Source organism: Canis lupus, chromosome 1 (assembly GCF_048164855.1).
Source record: "Canis lupus baileyi chromosome 1, mCanLup2.hap1, whole genome shotgun sequence".
In the NCBI taxonomy this organism is placed as follows: domain Eukaryota; kingdom Metazoa; phylum Chordata; class Mammalia; order Carnivora; family Canidae; genus Canis; species Canis lupus.
In genome coordinates this window covers 103783982-103808327 of record NC_132838.1, presented here as the reverse complement: position 1 = coordinate 103808327, position 24346 = coordinate 103783982, and the positions used below count along the sequence as shown (strand labels likewise).

The window sequence follows — 24346 nt, the reverse complement described above, 5'->3', positions numbered from 1 at the left end:
TCCTTTTTACTGGTACTAGGATATGGAAAAGGTGGAATTTAAATTTCACAATAGTTAAGTGTGATATAGCATTCCACAGTGTTTTAGTAAAAGTAATACAGCATGACTTCCAGGTGTTCCATGACCTGATAAACTTGAAAATAACTATCTTTTACTTAACTGTGATCGTAGTTTCTGAAATCAAAAGCTAAGAACAAATGTCCTGGAAAAGAACTTTCTGAACTGTGGGTTTATGTCTAAGTCATTGAAAGCCATCAAAACCATTCTCATAAATCATCTGTTGCTCTCGAGACCAAACCCCAAAGCATCAACATACTCCCTTTAGGTCAAGAAAGATTTGGGTCCTCTTCCCTTGAGACTTCTGGTATACAGAAATTGAATAAATGCCAAAATAATTTACAAAAATAGTATCATTTTGAAAGTTTATATCTAGCACACACATATCTCAGTCTAATTTTGCTACTCACTAGTTAATGATAAGATTTATACCAAAGTGTATCGATTTTTTAAAAGATTTTATTTATGTATTTGAGAGAGAAAGTGAGAGAGAGAGAGAGCACGAATGGGGTGGAAGGAGAGGGAGAAACAGACTCCCTGCTGAGCAGGGAGCCAGATGTGGGGCTTAATCTCAGGACCCTGGGATCATGATCTGAGCTGAAGGCAGATGCTTAAGTCACTGAGACACCCAGGCGCCCCCAAGGTGTATCCATTCTTAGAGCAACAGGCCATGAGGTCCAGAAATTGCAAACCAGCCGTGAGATGTTTCCTTTTATTGAAGCCTGAAGATGCATCTCCCTGCTGTGGAGGGAAACTCGAAGCGGAGGTCATTTCTGAAAGTGAGGCCCAAAGGCACTGGTGACCACTTCCCCACCTGGTTTGCTCCCTGCTCTCTGACATAAACCTTTCACTACAGCCAGACCACACTCCTTTATACTCCCTGCCACCTCTGCCTCATCCAGAACATTCAATTTTTCAAAACGTGATTGGAATCCCACATCCTCCGGGAAGTCCTCCCCCTCCCCCGCCTTCCCTGCCCTTGTATGACCTCTAACGGCACTTCCAATTTGTGGGTTTTGTTCTTTACGTTCTTCCTTGCAAGGTCATCCTTCTGCTTAAGCTAAAGTGGGCGCATGTCGGGCTCCCTGCACGGAGCCTGCTTCTCCTTCTGCTTATGCCTCTGCCTCTCTCTCTGTCTCTGAGTGTCTCTCAAGAATAAATAAATAAAATATTAAAACAAAAATACAGTGGTTGCGAGCTCACCTACTCGCCACCAGTCCCAGCAAGGTGTTCAGCATACCGCATGCACCCAGTAAGACACGTGCACCCAGATCGGATGCAAATGAAGCACTGCTCTCCAACGCTGTGAAACAGAGTGATCCCCAACCCTACTGATTCCCAGAGGGGGTGACTGATGCGTCGGCCCCACCCTGGGGAGTACAGGTTCCAGCGGCCCGCGCGGGCCTGGCTCTGTTCGCGGGGGTGGAGAGTAGGGGGCGCAGGTTTTTCCCAGTGAGCAGACCTCCAGCTGGACTAAGGACTGGGGCCTCTCACAGGGCGGGGTCGGTGAGGGGCAGTTAGACATTCCCCTGAAGGCGCTGGGACTGTTGCTGAGTCTGGGCAGGGGACGCGACCGGGAGAGGCACCTGCGGCCCGCCCCGCGCACCGCCCTCCGCGCGCGCCCGCCCTCCCGCCGCAGGACCGCAGGGGTGGGGGCTCGCCCCGGCGCCCCTCCGCGCGCAGCCAGAGCCTGCGCGCCGCGTGCGCCTTGGGGAAGCTTCGGTGCGCTCCATCTGCGCCAGGAGAGGCCTGACCGCGGCCGTCCCGCCGGCGTTCGGGTGCCGTGAGCTGGTTGCGGGCCGCGCCCCGGGAGGACGAGCGGTGTTCCCAGCAGGTGAGTACGGGCCGTGAGCTCCCTGGCGTCGCCAGGTGGAAGCTCCCGAGCCGGCCCTAAAGAGCGCTCCCCGCGCCCTGCGGTGCGCGCCTACACCCGGGGTCCTGCGCGGGCCCTCCGGAGCTAGCACCCCCCCCACCGCCGCCGCCTCGTAGCAGAGGAAGGAGGGTTCCTGGATTTCAGGCGCTGTGGGTGTGGCATCTCAAAGAGCGCCCTAAATATGCAAGGGGGTCTTTTTCTCTCCAGGGCTTTCTATTAGTGTAACCAACTTAATACTTTGAAGTCTTAAAATAGGGCATGCCAGACATTTTTGTATTCTTACTGAATACGTTTGGTGCAAAATTAGGGTGTACAGCTGTTAGTTTGATACATTGATATGTTGTGCCATGATTGTCGCAGCGACATTTGTCACGTTGTATACTTATGATATTGTCTATATTCATTATGCTGTGCATTAGATCTCTGTGGTTTATTTACTACTCCTTACAGGTTTGTACCCTGAAAAACCTTAGTCTAATCCCTGCATCCTCTGCCAATCACCACCTACTCTCTGTTTTACAGGTTTGACATTTTTAGATTTCACATATAAGTGATACCATACATTACCTGTCTTTACATTTGACTTATCTCACTTAGTATAACGTGCCCAGGGTCCATCAATGTTGTAAATGGCAGGGTATCTTTTAACATTACGTTGTGTATATGTATTCCTTTTTTTTTTTTTTTTTTAGATTTTATTTTCAAGTAATCTCTACACCCAACAAGGGGGTTGAACCCACAATCTGGAGATCAAGAGTCACATGTCCAGGGACAGCCAGCCAGGCTCCTGTGTACTACATCCTTTTATCCATTCATCAGTTGATGGGTATTTGGGTTGGAAATATCATGGCTGTCATGAATAATGCTTCAATAAGCACGGGTGTGCAGAGATCTCATTGAAATCCTGTTTCTATGTCATTTGAGTATATTCCCAGAAGCAGAATTGCTAGATCATTTTATAGTTCTATCTTTAATTTTTTGAGGACTCTCCATATTGTTTTCCATAGTGGTTGGACCAATTTACATTCCCATTACAGCGAACAAGTGTTTGTTTTTTGGTTTTATTTTTTTTCACCACATCCTTGCCAGCATTGTCATCTCTTGTGTTTTTGACGACAGTCATTCTGACAGTATGAGATGACATCTCATTGTGGTTTTGATTTTCCTTTTCCTGATGATGAGTGTTGAGCATCTTTTCATGTATATGTTGACCATCTGGATGTCTTCTTGGGAAAAATGTCTACTTTTGCCCATGTTTTGGGGTAAATTGGGTTGTTTTTCTTTTGTTGTTGTTGTTACCAAGTTGTGTGAGTTCTTTATCTACTTTGGATATTAATCCCTTGTCTGATAATTTGCAAAAATTGTCTCCCATTCTGTAGGTTGTCTTTTCATTTTGTTGATTGTTTCTTTTGCTTTGCAAAAAAGCATTTGAGTTTGATGTAGTCCTGTTTGTCGATTTTTGCTGAGAATTTTTGCGTCTGTATTCATCTGGGATATTGGTCTGTGGTTTTCTTGTGGTATCCTTATCTGGTTTTGGTATCAAGGTAATGCTGGCTTCATAGAGTGAGTTTTGAAGTATTCTGTGCTCCTCAGTATTTTGGAAGACTTTGAGGAGGGTTGGCATTAATTCTTCTTTAAATATTTGGTAGAATTCACCAGTGAAACCATCTGGTCCTGGAGTTTTCTGTATTGAGAATTTTGTTTTTTGTTTTGGGGGTGTTTCTTTATTACTGATTCGATCTTTTTACTCATTATGGGTCTGTCCAGATTTCCTGCTTTTTCCTGATTCAGTCTCTGCAGGTTGTGTGTTTCTACGAATATATTAATTTCTTTAAAGTTATATAATTTATTGGCGTATAATTATTTATAGTAGTCTACGATTCTGTGTATTTCTGTGGCATCAATTGTAATGTCTCCACTTTCATTTCTGATTTTGAGTCTTCTCTCTGTTTTTCTCTGTCTAGCTAATGGTTTGCCAATTTTGTTTATCTTTTTAAAGAACCCAGTCTTAGTTTTATTGCTTTTCTGGTCTCTATTTCATTTATTATTATTATTATTATTATTATTATTATTATGTCTCTATTTCATTTACTTCTATCCTGATCTTTATTAATTTCTTTTTTCTGTTCTCTGTGGCTTAATCTATTTTTTTTCTAGTTCCTTCAAGTGTAAGGTTAACCTGATTATTTGAGATCCTTCTTTTTTTTTTTTTTTTATTTGAGATCCTTCTAATGTCTGAATACATGTATTTATTGCTATAACTTTCTTCTCAGAACTGGTTTTGCTGCATCCCACAAGATTTGATATGTTGTATTTCCATTTTCATTTGTTTCAAGCTAATTTTTAATTTTCTCTTGATTTCTTCTTTGACCCATTGTTTAGAAGTGGGTTGTTTAGTTTCCACACATTTGTAGATCTTCTCGCTTTCTTTCTGTTGATTTCTGTTTTATAATCACTCTAGTCAGGAAAGACAGTTGGTGTGGTTTCGATCTTCCTAAATTTGCCGAGGTTTATTTTGTGGCCTATCACATGATCTGTCCTGGAGAATGTTCCACGTGCACTTGAGAAGAGTGTATTGTGCTGTTGTTGGACAGAATGTTCTGTATATGTCTGTAAAGTTCATTTGTTCTAAAGTGTGGTTCAATTACACCATTTCCCTGTTGATTTCCTGTCTGGATGATCTATTCATTGCTGATGGAGGGTACTGAAGCCCCTTGTTATAATTGTACATGGTCTATTTCTCCCTTAAAATCCATTAGTATTTGGGGCACCTGGGTGGCTCAGCCAGTTAAGCATCTGCCTTTGGCTCAAGTCACGACCTGGGATCAAGCCCCACATCATGCTCTTTGCTCAGCAAGGAGCCTGCTTCTCCCTCTCCCTCTGCCTGCTGTTCCTCCTGCTTGTGTGCTCAAGCACACACTATCAAATAAATAAATAAAATATTTTTAAAAAGATGTTAATAGGGCAGCCTGGGTGGCTCAGCGGTTTAGCGCTGCCTTCAGCCCAAGGTCTGATCCTGGAGTTCTGGGATCGAGTCCCACATCAGGCTCCCTGCATGGAGCCTGCTTCTCCCTCTGCCTGTGTCTCTGCCTCTCTCTCTCTCTGTGTCTCTCATGAATAAATAAATAATCTTAAAAAATAAAAAAGATGTTAATATATGCTTAATGTATTTTGGTGTTTGGGTGTTGGGAGCATATATATTTATGAGCATCTATCTTCTTGATGTACTGACCTCTATCATTATATAATGATCTTTGTCTGTTGCTAACTTTTTTGGCTTGAAGTCTGTTTTGTCTGACATTAGTATGGTTTTGCCTGCCATCTTTTGGTTTCTGTTTGCTTGGAATATCTCTTTCATCAGTTCACCTTGAGCCTGTCTGTGTCTTTAGAGCAGCAATGAGTCTCCTGAAGACAGCATAGTGTTGAGTGGGTTTTGTTTTGTTTTGTTTTGTTTTGTTTTAATCCAGCCAGCTGGTCTGTGCCTTTTGATTACTGAGTTCAATTGATTTACATTTAGAGTGATTATTGCAATGTAAGGACTCACTACTCTCCCTTTATCTTTTACCTTCTGGTTATGTTGTCTCTGTTATTTCTTTTCCCTCTGTCTACCTTTGTAAGTCTCCCGTTCTGTCTCCCATGGTGGCTTTCCATCGTGATTTGCTCAGTCTGTGCATTTTTTCCACATGTCATGTCTTTGCTCTAGATTTTTGTTCTCTGGTTACTGTGAGGTTTACATCAAACAGCTCATAGATAAAATAGTCCCCTTTATACTGATAGCATATTATCTTCCTTTGCCTGCAAAAGTCCCATCCTTTTACTCCTCCTCTTGTATATTTTTGATGCCACAATGATCTCTTCTTATGCCGTGATTTCATTACTGAATTGCACTGGCTATGTTTTTTTTTTTTAAGATTTTATTTATTTAGGGATCCCTGGGTGGCGCAGCGGTTTGGCGCCTGCCTTTGGCCCAGGGCAGGATCCTGGAGACCCGGGATCGAATCCCACTTCAGGCTCCCGGTGCATGGAGCCTGCTTCTCCCTCTGCCTGTGTCTCTGCCTCTCTCTCTCTCTGTGTGTGACTATCATAAATAAATAAAAAAAAAGATTTATTTATTCATGAGACACACACACACACACACACAGAGAGAGAGAGAGAGAGAGAGAGAGAGAGAGACATAGGCAGAGGGAGAAGCAGGCTCCCTGCAGGTAACCTGATGCGGGACTTGATCCCAAGACCCTGGGATCATGACCTGAGCCAAAGGCAGACACTCAACTGCTGAGTCACTCATGAGTGAGGTGCCCATGGTTATTATTTTTAATGCTCTTTTTTTGTAACCTTCATGCTATATGTAAATTTTAAATATACTATTCTGAAAAAGCTATACTTTTCTAATGCTGACTGTTTACCACCTTAATCAGAATTTTGTGTATTTATGTCTTTGTGGTGCAGCTTGAAGAACTCCCTTCAGCATTTCTTGTAAGGCACATCTAGTGGCAACAACTCCCTCAGTTTTTGTTTGCCTGAGAAAGTCTTTACTCTCCTTCATATCTGACGAGTCGTCTTGGCTGGCAGTTTTTGTCTCTCGATATTTTGAATGTGTCATTCTACTCTCTCCTGACCTATAGACTTTCTTTAAGAAATCTGCTTATAACCTCAGGGAGGTTCCTTTATAGGTTACTACCTTTCCCCTCCTGGCTGCCTTTACAGTTCTGTCTTTATTACCGTCTTTTGACACATTGTTGTAGTGTGTCTTGGAGAAGGTCTTTTTGCCTTGAGATAAGGTGTTCTGTTAGCTTTGTGGACGTTTATGTCTAGTTTCTTCCCGGGGTTTGGGGAGGTCTTAGCTTTTGTTTCTTCTTTTTTTTTTTTATTGCTTTTGTTTCTTTAAATACACTCTGTACTCCCCTTTCCCTCTATTCTCCTTCTGATATACTCGTTAATCGTGTGCTGTTTCCTCAAATGGAGTCTGGTCATTCTTGTAGGGTTTCTTTTTTTTTTTAAGATTTTATTTTTTTTTAAGTAATTTCTACACCCAACGTGGGGCTCAAACCCACAATCTCCAAGATCAAGAGTTGCACACTCCACCAACTGAGCCAGCTAGGTGCCCCTCTTGTAGGGTTTATTTGCTTTAAAAATCTTAGTTCCCTCTCATTTTCCACCTGAATCATTTCTAGATCCCTTTATTCAGGTTCCCCTGTTCTTTTTCCTAGGTGATCTGCTCTATTCCAGTGCTTTCTAATGTGTTTTCCATCTTATTTATTGAGTTCTTCAGCTCCAGAATTTCCATTTTGCCTTTTTTTTTTAGAATTTCAGTCTCTTTGGTAAGATACTCCTATTCATTAATTTTATTCCTGAGACCGTGGTATTGACTTTCTGAGTTTTCTTGTAGTTCATTGAATTTCTTCATAGCAATTCTTTTGAATTCTTTTTTTTTTTTAAGATTTTATTTCTAAGTTGACTACACGTCCAACTTGGGGCTCGAACACACAACCCCAAGATCAAGAGTTGCATACTTAATCTACTGAGCCAGCCAGGTGCCCCAGCATTTTGTTTGTTTGTTTAGGGGAGAGAGAGAGAGAGAGAGTGAGTAAGTGGGCAGGTGGGGTGGTGGGGTTGGGAAGGAAAGGGGCAGAGGGAGAGAGAGAATTTTAACCAGGCTCCATGCCCAGAATGGAGCTGGATGCAGGGCTCCTTCTCAAGACCCTGAGATCATGACCAGAGCTGAAACAGAGAGTTGGACACTTAACCCACCCAGCCAGCCAGGCCCCCTGCCCCAACTCTTTTAAATTCTTTATCAGATCTCAATATTGTGTCTTTGAGTTTGGTTGGTTGCTGGAAAGTTGTTATTTGATTTTTATGATGCCATACTGTTGTGATTTTTCATAGTGTTTGATGAGAAGTATCCGTGCCCCGGCACTTGAAGTAGCGAGTGCCTACTGATTTAGGTTAAGTTCTGTTCACTTTGATTCTAATCTGTTGGTTCAACAGGTGAGTCAGTAGGAGCTTTTCTTTTATTTTCCAGAAGGTGGCGCTAGGGCACAATCTTGGTTTCTCTTGCTCGCGATGTCTCCCAGCTCGCCAAGCCTCCCACGTAAATTCGATTATGCACGTTGGGGGAGAAGGTGGGGCCGGGTGGTGGTGGTGGGGAGCTCTGCGCTTAGCACTGCTGCTTCGGGTCTATCTCTGCTGGAGGGTGTCCTTGAATGGGGGGGGGGGGGGGTCCCAGAGCTGCTCCTGGGCAGACAGGGAGATTGTTCCTTCAGCTCTGCCTGTTCCGTCTTGGAGTTCTCTTCCTCCAAAATAGGGGTGGTGCTGAAGAGCGGGGGAAGGGGGCGTCCCCCAGCTGCAGTCAGGCATGCAGACTTTCATACCCGCCTTACACTGTCCCCCACCTCCACCGTCAACCCTGTAGTGCTGTAGCTGCCTGCGGGTCCCAGCCACCTACCTTCCATACACAGAAGGATGGCTCCCTGGTGTCCTGTGGGGCTGTGCAGAGGTGTTTTTGTTCAGGTACAGGCGTGGATTTGTTGTGTTTGAAAGGCGATAAGAAAAGGAATGACACTTGTCACCATGATGCTAATATCACTCTGGTATAAGATCTCAAACAAGTTTATAACAGTGCATGTACTTCATGCCACGGGAGACCAGATGTCACTCGCCCCAAAAGCACCTGGGCATCCCTCTGTGTACACAGGTCCTGGCACATGGTAGTGCCTCAACAAATGCACAGTGGCTCACTGACAAGATGCCCAGTGTAAGCACGACTCACAAAGATTTTTTTCAAGGATGTGAAAAGATGCAAACTCACCATAACTCACCGTCTTCTTCCCACCCAGTGAACGCCACTTCCAGCATCACACCGTGGTCACTCACAGTCACCTGATGGGATAAGGTGGGATAAGGTCTCACCTGGCTCGGAGATGGAGAAAACCTTTTCATTGCAGAGACCTACATGTGACAGCCTTAGCTCTAGCATTGAAAGTTTTTGAACCAATTTTTGCCATCGTCTCTTTTCATTCCCTGATACTCCAAACAGGACGAGGTTGTAAAACAAACCTCAAAAATCAAGTGGATATACCAGAAGAGGGAAGGCATTCCTCCCCAGAACCAGTTGCTGGTGAATTTGGAGGTGTCATCGTTAGCTCAAGCTGCTCTAACAGAACACCATTGACTGGGTGGCTCAACCAGCAAGTGTTTTTATTTCCCACAGTTCTGGAGGCCGGAAATCTCAGATCAGGGTACTATGGATTCTAAGTGAGGGCATTTTTACCGGTTTACAGACTGCTGCCTTTTCCCCTGGATCCTCACATTGTGAAGAGAGATCATCTTGTGTATTTTATAAGAAGAGGCTAATCCCTTTCATGAAGACTTAATCCCTTATGACCTAGTTATCTTCCAAAGGCTGCACCTTTGAACACCATCACATTAGGGATGCAAACTTTTGGGGAACACAAGTATTCAGTCCATAGAAGGAAGATATTCCAACTCAAGTGTTCTTATTCTTGGCTCCTCACTGGCTCCCGTGGAATTAAAAATAGTTCAGAATTCTAGTATTCAGAACTGACAATTCTGGCCCCGAGGATTTTTCTTTTATTTTCTTTTTTTCCAAAAGATTTTATTTTTATTCATGAGAGACAGAGACATAGGCAGAGGGAGGAGGAGCAGGTTCCATGCAGGGAGCCCGACACAGGACTTGATCCCAAAACTTCAGGACCACGTTCCGAGCTGAAGGTGGATGCTCAACTGCTGAGCTACCCAGGCGTCCCACTGAGGATTTCTTTTTTAGAATGTTTTAAAACTACAAATTCAATTTTTAGATAGAGTTACAGAACTAGTCAGGTTGTTTCATACTGGATGAATCTTGGTGGTGGGCTTCAAGGAAATAGTCCACTTTTTGTATTCCCTTGTTACCCATTGCATGGCTGCAGGATTTGTAGTGATAGTCTCTGTTTCATGCTGAGTATTGTCAGTTTGTGTCTTCTTTCTGTTTACCTTCCTTTGTATTGCTAGAGGTTTGTCAATTCTCTTGATCTTTTCAAAGAATCAGTTTTTAGTTTCACTGATTTTTGCTATTTTTTCCAACTCTATTGACTTATTATGCTTCTTTTTTTGACTTATTATGCTTCTATGTTTATAATTTTTCTTCCATTTTTGTTTTAGATTTTTTTCTTAAGGTGTGAGCTTAGACCATCCTTTTTAACACGAGCAGTGAATGTTCAGCACTGATTTCTCTGTATCCCATTGTTTTATGTTGTATGTTTATTTTAATTCTTTTCATTGCATTTTAAAGATTTTTTTGAGACACCCTCCCCCTTGACCCATGGATTATATAGAACTATGTTGGTTTAGTATGCATGTTTTGAACTTTTCTTGTTGCTTCCTGTTACTGATTTCTGGTTTGATTCCATGGCAGTCCGAGAACATCCCCAATGTTGTGTCTGTTTTGTGACTCAGGGTACAGTCCATCTTGGGGAGGACCTCAGGGCACTTGAAAAGAAAGTGCATCCGAGTGCTGTAGCAGGTGTTCTACATGATATCAGTCAGCCTATTGGTGGATAGTGTCATTCAGTTCTCATATGTTTGCGCCTTCTCTGCCTGGTAGTTCTATCCAGTATGGAGAGAAGTATGTTGAAGTCCCCAAATACAATTGTGGATTTGTTGAATTCCTCCTGAAGTTCTTTTTTTCTTTCTTCAGGTATTTTGAAACTCTGTCGTTTGGCATATCCACACTGAGGATTGCTCTATCTTCTTGGTGGATTGACCTTTTATCATTATGTAATGTCCTTGGTTATTTTCCTTGCTCTGATACCAAAAGATACTTTACCTGAAAGCAGTGTAGCCACTTCTCCTCTTTCTTTCTTTCTTTCTTTCTTTCTTTCTTTCTTTCTTTCTTTCGATACATATTTATTGAAAACACTGTAAGGGAGCCGCAGGTAAGACAGCAAAGGAGAGATATCTTTCTGATACATCGTTCAAAAAGGAGGGCAAGGTATCTTCTCAGAAAAACAGAAAACTGAGATTTCCTACTCATGGGTGGAAGATCTGCACTGGGGGCGCCTAGCTGGCTCAGTCAGTGGAGAATGTGACTCTTGATCTTGGGTTCCAGCCCCACATTGGGCACAGAGGTTACTCAAAGAAATAAAATCTTAAAACACAGTTTCAAGTTTATAAAATGGAAAAAAAGAAAAATAAAAAATTACAGTCAATACAGCATGCTGTAGATGAAAGGATAGACAGGTCAGTGAAATAGCGTAGAGTCCAAAAATCACCTGTTAGCCTATGCTAAGTTGATAGTTTTTTATTTTATTTTTAAAGAATATATATATTTTTTTAGAGAGAAAGAGAACAGAGGGAGGAGCAGAGGGAGAGGGAAAGAATCTCAAATCTCAAGCAAACTCCTTGCTGAACGCAGGCTCTGCGTTCCATCTACGCAGGGTCCATCTACGACCCTGAGATCGTGACCTGAGCCAAAAGTGAGAGTCAGATGCTTAACCAACTGAGCCTCAGGTGCCCCTTAATTGATTGATTTTTTTTAAAAAATGCTAAGATATTTCAATGAGGGAAAGAATAATTTTTTCGAGATATGGCACTGGAACAATTGGGTATCTGTCTATTGTTAAAAATGAACAATGGGTGGCTGGTGGCTGAGCCTGGGTGGCTCAGTTAGTTGTCTGACTCTTGATTTCAGCTTAGGTCATGATCTCAGGGTCGTGAGATGGAGCCTCCATGTTGGGCTTCATGTTGGGCATGAAGCTTGCTTAAGATTCTCTCTGCTTCTCCTGTGCCCCTCCCTCTCTCACATGCCCACATGCTCTCTCTCCCTCAACCTCCCACAACATGAACCCTGACCATGATTACGTTGAAGTAGATTAAGACCTAAATGTAAAATCTAAAACTATAATAGTTATATAAGAAAATGCAGAGAAAAGATCTTTGTGACCTTGGGTAAAGCAGATTCCTTAGGACACAAAATTCGATCTGTAAAAGAAAAAAATAATTCAGGGACTCCTGGGTGGCTCCTGAGATTGAGTCCTGCATTGGGCTCCCTGCATGGAGCCCGCTTCTCCCTCTGCCTGTGTCTCTGCCTCTCTGTGTCTCTCATGAATAAATAAATAAAATCTTTTAAAAAAGAAAAAAAAGAAAAAAAACATATTTGGTTAACTTAAGCAAAGTTTACAACTTTTGCTCTTTAAGAAAGGTTTAAAAATAAAAGTCACAGACTGTAAGAAAAATACCTGTAAAGGAGATATTTGTTAACAGACTTGTGTCCAGAATATGTATATATTCTTACAGTTCATTATTAAAAAGATACACAATCCAATTAAAAGCAGGCAAATATTTAATCAGATACTTTATCAGGAATTAAAATAAATGTTGTATAGTGACAGATGGTGACTGTGTATCATGGTGTGTATCCAGTAATGGACAGAATCATTGAATCAATATGTTGTGTGCCTAAAACTAATACAACACGCTTCTCTGATTGTGTTTTGATAAAAAATCTCAAAAAGACCAACAGCACATGAGAAGGTGCTCAGCATCATTAGCCTATCAGAAAAATACCAAATCAAGACACACCAAATAACTACAAGAAACAGGTACATTCATACATACATTTATGGAAATTCATACATTTATGGAAATTCGGGGTATGACCCAAGTGACATGTTATATCGGTGTAACAAAATACAGACTGTTCAGCATTGCATAAAGTAATAATTTGTTGGATAAATTTTTATGCCCTATCCTGTCCTCTGCCCCAGGTGAGGAGTACAGAAGAGGAAACCATCATCTTGTCCTGAGTGGTTCTCAACAGAGGTGAGAACGCACATTCCACTGGAAACCATTCCAGGTCAGTGGGTTCAGTGTCTTCAACACCCGTCATTCCCCTCAGCAACCGTGAGACCTGTAGGTGGAGACGGATAGAGAAAGGTCAGAGGAGGGAGGAAGAAAAGGTTATTTCTCCTGGTCTCCAAACATAGGTTCTCCATCAGGGGAAGTCTACCCGCTTCTCCTTCTCCATATCTAGAAGTGTTTGAGAGAGTGTGGAAGTGTTAGTTTGTTTACATGATGATTGGGGCTTCAGCTGACTTAGTGAGAGATGAAGGAGATGCTGAATGTTCTTGCAATGAACCAGACAGTCCTACATGATAAAGAAATATCCCACTGGAAATTCCAGTCAAGCCACTGTTGAGAAACATAGGAGGTGGGGCACTTGGTGCCTCAGTGGTTGTGTGTCTGCCTTTGGCTCAGGTCATGATCTCAGGGTCCTGGGATGAGTCCCACCTCAGGCTCTCTGCAGGGAGCTTGCTTCTCCCTCTGCCTGTGTCTCTGGCTCTTTCTCTGTGTCTCTCATGAATAAATAAATGAATCTTAAAAATAAAAAAAGGAAAGAAAAGAAACACTGGAGGTCCCCAGAAAGAAAGTTTGGTATTTACAGTGCCCCCATACTAGGACAGCCCATGAAAAAGAGATGTGTTTGGTTGTTTTACTTGGCTCCACTTAGAGATTCGTTGTGGCTTGCCAGGAATTCCTTGCCAGGAATTAGGCAGGACACCCACCATAATAACCAGAAACAGGGCTGCCAGACCCAGTCAGATGAGGTTAACCTTGGTGTGATTTCCTGGTGCCATATCTGAGGAACCTGCAAGAGACAAGTGCTCAGCGCTGGCCACAGAGCACCCTCACTCCTCCTAGTCTGACTGTCAGGAAGTCAAGGCCTGCTTGTGTCTCCCAGTCAGTGGATAGCCGAAACTCCCAAGCTCAGTAATCAGAGAACAGACACAGAAGCACCTGGACGCAGATTACACTGTGTCCCATTGTCTCTGAGGCGACGGTTTCTTAAAATTCCTAATCAGGGCAGCCCTGGTGGCGCAGCAGTTTAGCGCCGCCTGCAGCCCAGGGTGTGATCCTAGAGACCCCAGATCGAGTCCCATGTCGGGCTCCCTGCAGGGAGCCTGCTTCTCTCTCTGCCTGTGTCTTTGCCTCTCTCTCTCTCTGTCGCTCATGAATAAATAAATAAAATTTTAAAAAAATTCCTAATCAGTTGACAAAATATAAACGCACATTAGTGAGGGCCAGGGGAGAAACCTACACGTGTGATGCGTCAGGACAAAGAAGAAATAATGCGAAGAGGAGAATGGATGGGGAGGGAGGGGAAATCTTAAAACCCCCAAAGACAGAGATCACTGCTAGTCACAGGTTAGGTCACGTGGGGGAGAAAGCCACTGTTCTGCCTCCCAGTTTGTGCACAAGCGTTCCTTCTGATGTGATTCTCTGCTCTTGCCAGCTCCCAGGGCCTCAGTTCTGTCACTGTGACATCGAGAACGGCAACTCTGTAGAGAGAGAGTTGCACACATCGGCGAGCACTCTGATGCTGGAGTCTCTGGTCCCTGTGTAAGGCCAGGTCCCTGCTACAAAGATTTCCCCAGATCAAAATGACAAAGTTCTTGGCTTCTGGTTTCCGATGGGGTGTGTGAGAAGATCGGGAAGTCCCTGATCTACACTAACAGTGAGTAAAAGTCCTGTAATTCTTGTTAGATTTGAGATGGAAATGAGGTCACAGAGCAGCCCTCTATCCCCCGAACTGGAGAGGCCAACCCATGAATACAGAGAATCACAGCTCCCCGGAGTAGAAACCCGCAAGCCAAAACCTCCATGGGAATTGGTGCTGGGTGGGCATGTGGGGTTTGGACAAGTCTGAGAGCTAGAAACTCTGGGGAGCTGATAATGGGGGCCTGGTCATGGGGTCTGAGAGTTTCACCTCCAGGATCTCCTTGTGAATAGCCAAGAAAAATGCCCTCCTGCTTCTGGCAGGGGAAGAGGAAAGGAAATATACCAGAGCGCTGTGTTCTTCTTAACAAGGCCAGAGGAAACTAGTTAACTGAGCCTGACCTGCTGGGGTTTTTTCAGAGCCTAACTGACCTATAGAAAGAGAAACACCCAACCCTAGCCAGCTCTGACCACCCTTCCCACCATGGCAGGGGGGCTGAGAAACCCTGTGAGGGTCACACCCTGGGGGCACAGGCTCCCCGCAAGCTGGAGCCCTAATCCTGGGACCATAGGAGACTTCCACCCCTTCACTACCAAGTCACTACAGGCCATTCCTTTGCCCAGCACATCGTGGCTGGTCATCAAGCACAAAGTACTGGGTGTGCCAAAAGCCAGAAAAACCCAAAAAGCAAAAAACAACAACAAAAACCACGAGTTTGAAGAGACAACAGCAGCAAAATCAAATGTAGAGATGGCAGAAATGTTGGAACAATCAGCTCAGGAATTTAAAACAACTGTGATTCACATGCTGAGGCTCTTGCAGCGAGCAAGAACAGATGGCAATGTAAGCAGGAAGATGGAAATCCTACAAATGACTCAAGAAGAAGCTCTAGAGACTGAAAACGCTGTGGCAGAAATGAAGAATGCCCTTCAATGGGCTTGTTGGTGGCCTGGACATGCCGAGGGGAGAGCCGCTGTGCCTGAGGATTTGTCCACGGAAGCCTCCAAAACCATATAGCAAACAGAAAACAAGACTGGAAGAACACAGAACAGGGTATCCAAGGGTTGGGGACAGAGGTGTAACCTGTGCATAATGGGATTAACAGGAGAGAGAGAGAAACAAAAGAAATTTAAGAAATAACAACTGAGATTTTTCTCCAAATGAACATCAGACATAAAACCACAGATCCAGGAAACTCCGAGAAGAGCAAGCAGGATAAACATCAGAAACAAGACAAAAACTACCCCTATGCGTGTCATTTTCAAACTAAAAAGTCAAAGATTCAGAAAATCCTGAAGGAAGCCAGAGGAGAGAGCACCTCACCTGTAGAGGAGCACCAGTAGGAATCCTATCCGACTTCTTGGAAACCACGTGGGCAGGAAGAGAGTGAGCGAGATGTTAAAGCATTAAGAGAAGAAAGCCACCGACCTGACACCCCGAAAAATTATCCTTCAAAAGCTAATAAGTAAAGACTTTTTCAGACAGACAAAAGCCGAGGGAATTTGTTACCAGTGCACCTGCCTTGCAAGAAATGTGCAAGAGGGAAGGTGACACATATCAGGACCTCGGATCTGCGTGGAGAAAGGCAGAGCATCACAGAAGGAATAAATAAAGGTAAAGATAAGCGCTTCTCTTTTTCTTGCTCTTCAATGATCTAGCAAGTAACTGTTTGAAGTGACCTTAGCTACACTATCTGACTGGGTTTGCTTCTGTACAAATATGTGTGTATGTGTCTATGTGTCTATGTGTAAGTGGAATGAACTCTGGCGAGGCTGCAAGGCATGCAAGGGGGTTGGGGTTATTTTATTCTAAAATCGTCTCAGTTGTTACCTGTCACCCACAGGTCTAAGCTGTGGGTGTGAGGCCCAGAAAGGAGCATTGATTTGGTAGTATACACATCTGTAACTGCCATTGTCCCTGACTTTCACAGTCCAGAAGGTGAAGTGAATCACATCCCCTAATGATCTCTGGACATCTACAGGTTCAGGAATTCCCTGCTTCAATAGAGCAAACACGATAAATGCAACCATGAGGTCTGTCTTCTGGTACTGCAGAGTCACATTGTCTCCTGGTCTCACCGTAAGCCTCATCTGAGCCAGGAAGGAAGGTTTAGGTAAGCTTCCTGGAAGAGAAAGAGGGTCAGACATCATGGGGAAAAGCTCAGGGTGCCCTTCATCCCTGGTGTCTTCGAAAGTCTTTTCTTGGGGCGCGTGAACCCAGGGGGTACCAGGCCCACCTTTGCCCAACTTTGTGAGCAAAGTCTTGTCGAGGGATCAGGATTTCCCTTTCATTCATTCCTTTTTTTTTTTCCTTTCATTCATTCCTGATAAGACTAGTGCCCTCAGACTGCTCCTGCCATTGTTGAGCCCCTATGTGGGAGAGGAGACAACCTAATGTCCTCCCTTCTGAGTCCCTCTTGAGCCTCTTATGCAGAAGGGGCAGATAGATCAAGCCAGACTCTTTCTGGGACACTTCCTTCTCACCTGTAAACACAAAGGATGTCACTGGCTGGGGAACACTGGTGGGGGGGCCTCTGTCTGGCAGTATTTGCAGCTGTATTTCCCAGAGTCTTGCTGACTCAGGTTGACCAGGCGGACTTCAGCCATTCTACTCAAATGATCCATGGACATCCAGGGTAGTTGGATTCACCCCTTGCTGAGAGTAAACTCTATGTTCCTGACAGGAGTCCAGTATCTCAGGGTCACATTAATCTTGGCAAGTGCCAAAAAGCTGGATGAGGCGCTGAGGAAGGGTTTGCGAAGCATCCCTGGAAAGAAGAAGAGCCCAGGGCTGGATTTGATGAGCTTGTCAGTTCTCGGAGAGCCCTTGGAGAAGAGCTCATGTTGTAATTGTCAGAACGGCGCTTGGCCAGAAAACAAGAGACAGACAGCAGGTGTTGATGAGGATGGGAAGAACAGAGATCCCTGTGGGCTATTGGTGGGAATGCAAGTAGGTACAGACACCGTGGAGAACAGTATTGTGGTTCCTCCAAAAGCAAAAAATAGAACTGCCTTGTGATCCAGTGATCCCACTTCTGGGAATATACCTGAATGAAGTAAAAACACTATCTCATAAAGTTATATGTGCCCCCATGTTCTCTGCAGCATTATTTACAACAGCCAAGACTCAAGCAATCTATGTGTCCACTGATGAGTGAATGTATAAAGAAAATTTGGTGTGTGCGTCTATATAATGGAATATTATTCACCCACAGAAAAGAAGGAAATATTGCCACTTGTGTCAACATGGATGGATCTGGAGATATTATGCTAAGTGAGATGAGTCAAACAGGGGAAGACAAATACTGTGAGATGTCATTTATATGTGGAATCTAAAAAAGGGAGGGGAAAGAAATCGTAGATACAGAAAATGGATGGTTGCCAGAATAAAATGGGTGAAGGGGTCAAAAAGTACAAAAAGTACAAATCTCCAGTTATAAAGTTAGTCCTGTGCAGCAGGGGGACTGTACTTAATACTGTGGTGCTTATTTGGAAGTTGCTAATAGATCTTAAAAGTTCTTGTAACAAGAAAAAAAATGACCAAAAAATTGTCAGCTGTGTGGTAATGGGTGTTAAGTACATTTATTGTGGTGATCATTTCCCAATATCTACAAATCTTGAATCATGTTGTGCACCTGAAACTAATATGATGTTATATGACAATTATATCTTTAAAAAAAATGGGGCACCTGGGTGGCTCAGTGAAGCATCTGCTTTTGTCTCAGGTCATGATCTCAGGGTGCTGGGATCGAGCCCTTCATCGGGCCTCCTGCTCAGTGAGGAGTCTGCTTCTCCCTCTGTCCCTACCCCCTCGCTTGTGCTCTCTCTCAAATAACTAAATTAAAAAAAAAAAAAAAAGAGGACAAAGCCTCTGCCCCTTGATGAGACCTGGAGAAGCAGCATCGATGCTGCAGAATGAGGGCAAAGAGGATATCACCAAGCAACACTTACCATCGGTCATCTTGCTTCCTCGGCCAGCACACAGCCCCGTGAGAGAACCGTCCATGAGACACGAGCACCCACCTGGAGCCCCGTCCTGAGGGGCCTCCCCAGGGCTGCTGCTGAGAAAGGACCCTGGAGGTCATGCACCTGGGTTCTCATTTCCTCACACTGGCCTGTGGCTGCAGCTGTGCTCTCAGCGACTGCGACGTTTCTTCCAGAAGGTCTCTTGCTCGGCTCACTCGTCACACGGCCCCAAGATCTGCCCTGGTTCCATAGAAACCCTTCTGTTTTCATCTTCTATCCAAACCACCCTTATTCTTGGCATTTGCTACTTGAGTCCGTGTTCTATTTCCTTGATTCCCCATCCCCCAGGGAAGAAGGCAGGACCACGCAGGAGATTGGTGAGCCTGCACTGGGCAGTGCTGCCGGCTTAACTCCTGATGATGTCTAGACCCTGAGCGGATTTGGGAGCCCCCAGACGTCTCTCCTCTGCGATAAGAGTAACCCCCATAATGAAGGTTTTTTGATGCCCTGGGTGGCATGAATTAAGACAGAAATGATTTGGTCATAAAAGCTGAGAGTTTGTAAAAGTCTGCATCTCATGGCACTGGAGACACAGGATGTCAGCTCTAAGCAGGTGGAAGCCAGGGACTCTGTGTCCTTCACCTCAGCATCCCCAGCGTCCACACAGGTCCTGAAGGTACTGGGACCTCAACGAATGCACACTGACTGGCTGACGAGATGCCCAGTGTAAGCACAGCTCAGCGTTTATCAGGACAGTAAAAAATGCAGACTCTTAGGGCTGTTAAGTCATATCTTAAACCTCAAGGACCAGACAATGACAGGGCGTTCCAGATAGACACTGACTCCATTTATGAATCTTACTGATGCTGGGTCCTCTACTAAATCGTAATCTTTTTTTGGAACGCTATGTTTGTAGGATACTCCAACACTGGCTACACGTTGGGCTCCCCGGGGGGACTGTGGGAACTCCCAGAGCTGATGGTGACATCAGCAAGAGGGCCCCCACGAAACCCAGTACAATAAAAAGACAGCTACAGATTGATGGAAATAGCTCTGTGAAGTCTCTGGACTGCAGCGAAGAAGCGGCAGAAATGCTAAGAGCTCAAAAACCAGGCAGAAGTAGAGAAGCAAGGGCAGCCTTTGACCTGCTGCACTGCATCCCCGAGTCCAAAGCAGCTTGGGACCAGGGGGGATCCCCTCAGAGGGGTTGCACCCCACGGGTAAGGAAAAGCAGGAGAACCCCAGCAAGCCTCACCCTGGGAGCCTGTACAGGCTTTGCTTCCAAGAACCCCATAGTATTCACCCGACACTACTCCTAGCTGACAGTGGCCCACAGTCCTGGCCACTGGGGCTCCCTGGGGCTGGAGCTGTCACTGCAGTGGGACCTGCTCCCAGGAGCCCCGGTTGCTGCTGTGCCCAGTCTCTGTGACTGGGACACCACGGTGCCTGACCAGGGACACCGCTGCTCTGCGCCCGGCCCTTCAGTACAAAGTTGAGGTTTGCTCACTCATCCTGTCCTCTGGGTCCTGAATTGCTCACACTGTTACCAGGTGATGCCTGCAGCTCTGGGTGCTCCTCCCCGTGGGTCTGGAGTTGGGAATCAAGCCGGCCATCCCCAGAGTGTGCCACTGCTGCTGCATCCTGTCATCCTTGTGCCACTGCTGTGTCTCCTCCCCAGCTGGAGCTACTGAGGCTGGTCTGCAAGACCCAGACCCCACTCCCATGGGAGACCCATACATGTCCACTCCTCAGTCACTACTGCAGCTGCCTGAGGGGGAAAGCCTCCCCACCAAAGCCAGACCAGAAGGGCTGGAAGAGGTGACCATTCTGCCAAACGTGCAGATATCGATGCAGCGCCACTGGAAGCATGAAAAAGCAAGCAAATGACCTCACCAGGGAACACAGTAATTTTCTAGGAGTGGACTCCAAACAGAGAATGGTAAGCTATCTGAGAAAGACTTTAAAGTAATTATTTTAAGGAAGCTCCTCAGGATTCAAGAGAACATGTGTTGGTAACTCCGTGAACTCAGGAAAGCAATGCATGGACAAAACAGATGTTCAACAAGAAGAAAGACCCCCGATTGGACAGACCTTGTCTCTGTGCATCAAAGCCCTGAGGCCTAGACCCTTGTATCTCCTGTCCAGTCCCTGCAGAGAGGTGGAGCCCCCAGGACAGACCATTCCCTGCTGTAATGACCACACTGGATGGGCAGGATATATGCCGCTTCAGCTGTTGCTGTAACTCTGCATAAAGGTGGAGGACCCACAGCACACAGGGAGCAAAGTGAGCAGTTAGGGTGGTGAGAACAGGCTGCTCTTTGCCCAGAGCTGGTGGAGGATCAGGGAAGAGAAGGGATGGGGGAGTAAGAGTCCAGTTCATCTCAGTTAAGAAAAGTTTGTCAGCATCATGAAGCAGATCCTACGGGATTCCCACTGGAACTCAGGGCCCTTGACCTGCCATCTCTCAACCGAGGACCATGCGGCGTTCTGAAACGTTCATATCTCTTTGGTTCCTACCTCCTCAACACCCACCCTCACTCAACCCCGCAGACACTGCTGGTGGGACTCTCTGCCTGCCTCCCGCGTGGGGTATCCCTCTGAGGCTTGAGGGCTTCACTCTACCTGTTGGAAGAATATGTTGGTTGGATACAGACATGCCCACATGGCTTCTTATCACACTGGCATCTCATGGCCACCCTGCACATCACCCACACAGTGATAAGAGGAAATGTTCTCAGAAGTCTTATCTCAGAGTGGGTGCCTCACAGCCTGATAACAGCAGCTCATGCTCTGCCAAGAGCAGAAGCGAGCAGGGACCTGCTTTCTTCACTGACAGATGATGGAGAGTTCTCTCTGAGGGATTTCCAGCAGAGAGAGCACCTGCGCCAGGGAGAGGACAAGGGATGATAGAAGGATTCATTCCCCCACGGAAGTAACAGCAATCTTCCTATGCATACACAGTCTGTAATCAGTGTGAGGGCCCTGCAGATGGTCATAATCTTATTGTACAGATAAGGGAATCCAGCCCCAGCACCATGTGATGTATTTCAAATGTAATCAACCAGCATGTGCAGGAGTGGAAGCTCCAAGCATGTACTGAATTCACTCCTTTCCTGGAAACACAGTTGGGTGACTTACAGTGTGGACCCCTTTTACCTTCCCAGGATCAGGCTCTTTAGGGAATAGTCTAGGGTATTGGAATCAGAAGAATGTGGTGAAGACAGAGGTAAGCCATGGTGACCACCACAAGGCAGGGCTTACGCCCACCCTCCTTGTGGACACCAAGGGTGTCATGGCACCTGCAAAAGGACATCCTGTGATGCACTTCCTCCCCACACTTGTTTGAACCACTCCTCTTTCACCTCCTTAGATTCCCCAACCTATGTTTGTATACTACCTCTGAGGACATTTATACTCTGAAGACCCTGTGCACACATTCCTCTTCATATCCCTTTATAACTGGGCAAAAACAGCAGTGCATTTGGAGCCAGACAGGTCTCGGTTTGAATGTTGACTTTTATGCTGCTTCTCTGTGTGGTCCCAAGCAGGAACCCTCAGCTTTTGGTCTCAGGGCCCTCTTGTATTCCTGTGGGCCTAATTCCTATCACAAATGATGCTTTGCATCGCCCAGAGTAGTATTTCCCATGGCATGAAATAGTTCTGCGGGATGATTTAAAAAAATTTTTTTTATTGGAGTTCAATTTGCCAACATATAGCCTAACACCCAGTACTCATCCCGCCAAGTGCCCCCCTCAGTGCCCATCACCCAGTCACCCCAACCCCCTGCCCACTTCCCCTTCCACTACCCCTTGTTCATTTTCTGCGGGATGATTTGAGGATGCAGTGACCTAGCATCTTGTGCTTTACTTCAGTGACTTTCAATCACATTAAGCCCTTTTGATCATATCAAGGATAAAGGCTCAATGTGGGATGGGCACTTCTATGTCTTGCTAATCATCCTTCTAACAAGAAGTGAACCATCCTGAGCTCAGAAACCTAAACAGCAACCACACATGGCTAGAAATCCCCACTTTTTCCTTCTGCATACACTTACAGGAACCTTCTGTTTTTAGTAAGTGAATCTGGATTGTTGTTGAAAGTATTGCTTGAAAATTTCCATCCTCTGATAAATACAGTTAAATAAGAAATATTGAGTTACTAAAAATAAAATGTTAAGTAGATGTAGGCACAGAGCATAGTCATGGGTATGGGATGTGAATTTTTAAATATTGACATCATTTGTTGGAGGAAGCCCGTCTAAAGTCGCTAACATGGCCTGATACGTGTGAGTGAATACAAATTGAGTATTCCCTTCCAACTTCATTACCTCCCCTACATCTCTTACTCAGTCCACCCCCATCTCGAGTCCCAATATAAGCAGTCCAAGAAACTTACCCAAGCAGATGAGGCAAGGAATCCAGGGATCATACTGGCCCTGAAGCCTTTGCTATAAATGCCCTGCTTTGGTGTTGCAACCACGAGAGAGAGGGAAGCCCCTATGGTGGCACCTTTGGCCATCCCTCCCCTTCTTTCTTCTCTTGGGACCCGTGGGTTTTGTGACTCACCCACATTCTTGTGGTGAGAATCAGGTGGTGTGCATGAACAGCCCCACAAGCAACTGCTGCTTTTGTCAAAATCCTCCTCTGAACACGCCTAAGTGCAGGTTCCAGTTCTAAGTTAGAAAAGCCTGAGGCCTGGGACCAGAGGATTCTCTTTGAGGAGATGGAAACAGGTTGATACCGAGAAGATTGCTCATTCCTTGGTTCGTGGGAAAGATGCTGGACACTGGGATGAGGTGAGGTCATCGGCGCTGCTGAATACACTTTTCGAATGGCTATAGCGAAACACTTCATTGATGTCCTTACAAATGGTGAAACAGTGCCACTCATCCACCCAAACCCACGCACGAGGGTTTTCCTTCCTTCCATCATGGAAGGTTTATATCTGCATAGTTATTGATGAAACAAACCAAAATATCAGTTAGGCCAAAGAAGTTGGAACACTGTGATTGACCAATTTGACCCAATTAATATTTTTAGAATACTGCTACACCCAGCGATTGCAGAGTGTACATTTCTGTCAAATACATATGGAACATTTACCGAAATAGATCATATGCACTGTTGGAGCAAGAAGAAAGGAAAGCAGAAGGAAGGGAAGGTTTGTATCTCTCCAAGTGGGAGCTCTAGATCCTATTTAATATAAATGGAGGTGATTTCAGCCTGTGTTGATTACCTTGGACTTAGAGTGGTTTAAACATGCCCGTATATTCTTTTCTATTCATCACATCAAAAATCAGAGTCAGGGCAGCCCCAGTGGCCCAGCGGTTCACTTCAGCCCAGGGTGTGATCCTGGAGACCTGGGATCGAGTCCCATGTCGGGCTCCATGCACGGAGCCTGCTTCTCCCTTTGCCTGTGTGTGTCTCTCTCTCTGTGCCTCTCATGAATAAATAAATAAAATCTTAAAAAAAAAATCAGAGTCAAGTTCTCCTCTCCTTGAACATGGGCCATTTTTAGCAGCTTCTTTCTGACAACTGGAATGCAGGGAAGTGTGCAGAGAAGGGTGAACTCAGCTGGCCTGTTTTGCTCAGACACCGCGTGTCACTAAGAAAAGCCTGTCTTCCCATCAGGGCTTACCTTCGGCAGCTCCTGGAGGAGGGGCTCTAAGCCCTTGGAGTATGCTGTCTGGTCACCACAGCAGAGAGGGTGGTGTCCCTTTGCAGTCTTGGGCAAAATCTCTGTAGATAATTACATGCTCTGGGAGAAGTGCATTTTTAAGGCAATCTTTAGGGAAAGTGAAGAGGTGTTAAACATCCATCTAACCAGACAAGTCGAGATGGTGTGCCACTTGCTTGGAGGTAGTGAGAACCCAAGATCATGTTGTGAAGGTCCTGTTGAAGATGCACAGATAATCCGAACCCAAATGTGAGGAGAAAGAAGACGAAGCCCACTGAGACC

At 45.1% G+C, this 24346-nt stretch overlaps 2 long non-coding RNA genes across 2 annotated transcripts in view; one reads left to right on the top strand and one right to left on the bottom strand.

Moving 5' to 3' along the window:
* Positions 1-1339: 1339 nt before the first annotated feature.
* Positions 1340-24346, top strand: part of LOC140600089 (uncharacterized) — a 54752-nt gene continuing 31745 nt past the window's right edge. The window contains exons 1-2 of the long non-coding RNA XR_012003279.1: positions 1340-1891; positions 12694-12782. This is a non-coding gene — a long non-coding RNA (uncharacterized lncRNA). The remainder of the gene's footprint in view (positions 1892-12693; positions 12783-24346) is intronic.
* Positions 12530-19708, bottom strand: LOC140600090 (uncharacterized). Its single transcript, XR_012003280.1, has 2 exons — positions 18374-19708; positions 12530-12836 (listed from the first exon to the last, which is right to left on the bottom strand). It is a non-coding gene; the product is annotated as an uncharacterized lncRNA (long non-coding RNA).